The 4536-nt window shown below is 40.1% G+C and overlaps 1 protein-coding gene across 5 annotated transcripts in view; it reads left to right on the top strand.

The window, feature by feature from the left end:
• SMAD4 (SMAD family member 4) overlaps nucleotides 1-4536 on the top strand; it is a 111386-nt gene that overhangs the window by 48094 nt on the left and 58756 nt on the right. For 4 of the 5 annotated variants that reach the window (XR_005791598.1, XM_040478804.1, XM_040478806.1 and 1 more), the window contains exon 1: nucleotides 125-346. The exons of the other annotated variant lie outside the window; for it this stretch is intronic. The gene's annotated coding sequence lies outside the window, so the exon portion shown is untranslated. Of the gene's footprint in view, nucleotides 1-124; nucleotides 347-4536 lie in introns of those variants that run through there. 5 annotated transcript variants of the gene reach the window in all.

Genomic DNA, 4536 nt, shown 5'->3' with positions numbered 1-4536 from the left:
TCCCCCGGCCGGGCCCGCGCACCCCGCCCGCGGCTTCCCCGCCCCGGGGCGGGCTCCCGGCAGCGGCCGGGAGCAAGCAGGAGGCCGGCGGGTGCGCCGGGAGAGCGAGCGCGGCCCCCTGACGGGCCGGGCCGGCGGCCCCTGCGCAGGGGCCGCGGGGCCTCGCGTCACTCGGGCTACGGGCTGCGTCCTGCGGCCCCGAACTCCCCTTGCGGTTTGTGGCAGAATCAAGTTAAACTCGGACCGGGACTCCTGCTGCGGCCGCCGCTTCTCTTTGTTGTTCTTGAGTAGTTTCGCTGTCCGCCCCAGCCGAGTGCGCTGGGTTGGCCGGAGCGTGTCGCCTCAGGTATAAATGAAAGTTGTAAATGGCTTGTCTTCATTTCTTTTCTTAAGCAAATTTTTGTTTTCTCTTTGTCCTTCACTTTCCCTTCCTGGTTGTGTCATTCCAGTTTATGTGTCTGGCTTTGATTTGTTTACTTACTTTTTGAGTATTGTGGATGATGGCGGTATGCGGGAAACATTCTCGGCACCTAACTGACCACCCCCACCTTCCACTCCTCTAACAAAAAATAAAGGACGTAGTTTATTTTATTGCTAGGATTACGTGTACTGAGCGTGAAATTGGTATACGATGTAGGGCGGTGGCTCCATCACAGCCCCAAACTGCTGTTACAATCTCTCCGGCAAGATTTTCAAAGAAATGGGTGTGTTTGGTTAAGTGGAAATATTTCTTTGAGGGTGCAGAGAGGTTTTTAAAACTCTGTTGATGATTGATAGCTATCCCCCCCCCCCCCCCCGAAAATACTGGTAAAAATTTTAATGAATATATTTTTAATTTGTTTTGAATTTGGTTTCCTCATGCCTTTCGTTTTTGCACTCTAGTTTGAGGTGAAACCGCTCGTTTTTCCGGAATTACAAATATAAGATGATGTGGAATCATTTTAATTAGTCTGAGTTGATTTTCTAAAGGCATGTAATCTTGGCTAATTTTGTTAACAACCTTTGACTTTTGCCAGACTTACATCTTTTTAGCATCAATAGCAGTTTAATAATGTGGGTTTTAAAAAGTAGGTTCAGTATTTTTTGTTGGAAGAAACTATGTAGTCTTATAGAAAATAAAGAAATGCATACTTTCATAAAGTAATTAGATTTAGAATATTGCAGTGGAATAAATTTTATTGTGGATTTCATTAACTGCCTTTGCCTTGTTGCACTGAGACTGTATTTCAGTTGAAATATAGCATAGGAAGTTCCAATGTGTAACTTCTTTTTCTGCTAAGGACTTATTTCTTATTTTCTCTTTTGGAAAGTTCTGATATGCTTAGTACATGACATTTCAAGTTGTAAATGATTGATATCATTAACGTTTTAAAATATGATATCCTGTTAATGCTTCCTAAGTTCATTTTTTTATGATTTTGTTTTCTTAAATGGGTTTGTTACTGAACAAAGTAATACAGGTAGGCTAAGCATTTAAGATTTGCAGAATCTTTAGATATAAAGGTGCTAATGAATTATGTAAGTTTCAGTTGTTGGAATTAAAACTAAAAGCCTTTCTAGAGAAAATTGATACGTTTTGTGAGACTATTAATAGAAGTGGCTTTTTCTTTGCTTTCCAGGTTTTTGGGGTGAGGTTGCTTTAAAGAGGTATTACACCTTAATTTTTCGATTTTCGAGGTGGGAGTACCTAATAGGAATTTCTCTGTATAGCTAAGTGCCTTCATTGTAAATCTTGAGCTTAGAAAAAAACTGCAAATCAATTTCAGATTTAATGAAAATTTGGGCTGAGAAGGTGAATTTGAAATTTTTGTATACATTTTATATGGATCTTTGGCCTTTTCTGATGGCTTTGTTGTTTGAAACAATTCTGCTTATACTATGAAGCAGCAATTCTTATTTTAAAAACCTATGCTTCACTTTTTAAAGCTACATTTTAGTTGAGCTATTTCTTTATTTGTATGTGAATTATTTTTTCTGCATTCCTCTTTAGATCCGCCCCCCAACCCCCCAAATTAAGAGCAAGTATTAAACTAATTTATGCTGCCCAGTCACACACCGCCTCTCTTGCTTGGAAGCTGTTTTTTCTGATTGAGCTGGTGTTATAGTAACATCATTAGCCACTATTCTAATTGAGCTGTGAATTGCTGAGGCCCCTACTAGGGCAGTTAACCCCACAGGATCTGCCTCGTTCATTACATTTAAAATACATATTTAGTCTTGTCTAAGATTTTACCTACTTTGGTGAGAACATATATTATTATTTTTTTATGTTTAAACTTACTTCAGTTCTATTTTGGCCTCCTCTAGCTCATGCCTAACTTTTTTTTCATTTTTCATTCAGTGATTTTAAGGGTGAATGGTTCTTTAAACATCTTATGTTGGCATTTCAGTGCTCCTTGTACATGTTTTGATTTCCTTTTTTTCTAGAAGATTGTGTAGTTAGGCAGGAATTTTTGTTTTGCTTAAGTGATGATTAAAGATGACTGTGGGGGCACCTAGGTAGCTCAGTTGGTTAAGCTTCTGACTTCGGCTCAGGTCACGATCTCACAGTTCATGAGTTTGAGCCCTGCGTCGGTCTCTGTGCTGTCAGCTCCGAGCCTGGAGCACGCTTTGGATTCTGTGCCTCCCTCTCTTTCTGCCCCTTCCCTGCTCGCGCTCTCTTTCTCTCTCAAAAATGAATAAACATTTAAAAAAATAAACATGACTCTGAGGTGATGTTTAATCATGTGTAAAACTAATATGACTACGTTTCATTGATTTCATTATTTTCTACACTCAATGAAAGTTAAAGGACTTAGATCAGCATAACACAGAATTTAATTTTGTTAAATTATCAAATTTAGGGCTTTTTACTCAACAGTTGATGAAGATTCAGTTGCTTTAAAAAGAGAAACAGTTGACAAATATGTCTAGATATTCATTTGAATAACTTTCAGTATGATACTGTTTGCATCATAACAAAACATATGCTTGATAATGAGTCAGATTTAGTATTTTTGGATTTTTTGTTTCATTTTTAAAATGTGTAATTTTGGTGATGGAAAATGTGGCCGAATTCCAGTTTCTCAGGAACAAGGTATTTTAGGTTGTGTCACCTTGACACTATTATGTGATATGTTTGGCATCCAGGAAAATTTGTTTTAACCATGAAAGTGGATAGAAACTAGGGTGGTACTTATGTAAAACTAAGATGTTGGGTGGTCAGAATCTTATAATTTAAGTCTTGATTGTTTGCTGCTGCAAATGATACAGGTCAGATAGCTAGCTACAAGAGACCGATTATAAAGAGTATCTGTTGGGGTACCTGGGTGCCTCAGTCAGTTGAGCATCCGACTCTTGATTTTGGCTCAGGTCATGGTCCCAGGGTGGTGGGATCAAAGCCCATCTCTGGCTCCATGCTGAGCGTGGAGCCTACTTGAGATTCTCTCCCTCCCCCTCTCTCCCTCTCCCCCTCTACCCTCTCCCAGGCTTCTGTTCTCTCTCTCTCTCTCTCAAAAAAGTGTCTATTATAACATCTTAATTTAAAATTGGTGATAATTGGGGGTGCCTGTGTGGTTCAGTAGGTTAAGTTCCTGACTTTGGCTCAGGTCATGATCTCACGGTCCGTGAGTTTGAGCCCCACGTCAGGCCCTGTGCTGATAGCTTGGAGCCTGGTACTGCTTCTGATTCTGTGTCTCCTTCACTCTCTTCCCCTCCCCTGCTCACACTCTGTCTCTCTTTCTCTCTCTCAAAAATAAACATTAAAAAAAAAATTTTTTTTTAAGTTGGTGATAATTGTAAATACGTTTAGGCTCAAAGACTGTGTTAAATGAAAATTGCATTTTAGAAAACTTGTAACTGTATGGGATCCATCTTTTTATTGCTTTTTTACTCCCAAGGTTTAGGACAGTGGTTCTCAACTTTGGCTGCATTTTGAAATCTTTCGGGGAGCTTTACAAAGTACTGGTGGCTGGATCCTACCTCCAGAAATTGTGATTCATTTGGCCTGGGGTGCAGCAAGATCAGAGTTGGAGGTGGTTTAGCTGTTAGAGTCCTCTAACTTAATTTTTTTTTAAATGTTTTTAATTTATTTTTTGAGACAGAGTGCCAGTGAGGGAGGGGTAGAGAGAGGGGAACCGAGGATCTGAAGTGGGCTCTGTGCTTGATAGGCTGACTGCAGCAAGCCTGATGTGGGCCTCGAACTCATGAACTGTGAGAGATCACAACCTGAGCTGAAGTCAGATGCTCAACCCACTGAGCCACCCAGACACTCCATCTAACTTTATTTTTTGAACTGTTTCAACTTGTGTTGGCTTTACATTCTTTAATACAATGAGGTGTCTGTGTACTATGTAATCATCTCACATCTAATTTAATGGGTCTCTTGAAGGTATTGCCCCATTCGTTTTGCTTCAGTGTTTGTCTCTTCATTTGTCGCTTTCTCCTCTTTGTTTTTCAATTCATTTGAAGTGTCTGGTAGCAAGTTTTAGGTACTTGTATTTCCCATGATAAGAAGTTGGTATAGCATCACTATTCTGAATAGGGAGTTGATCTGGG

This window comes from Herpailurus yagouaroundi, unplaced genomic scaffold (genome assembly GCF_014898765.1).
Source record: "Herpailurus yagouaroundi ecotype Mexico unplaced genomic scaffold, PumYag 142, whole genome shotgun sequence".
Classification (NCBI taxonomy): Eukaryota; Metazoa; Chordata; class Mammalia; order Carnivora; family Felidae; genus Herpailurus; species Herpailurus yagouaroundi.
The sequence above is the reverse complement of the archived record's forward strand: the minus strand, read 5'-3'. Positions and strand labels throughout refer to the sequence as shown.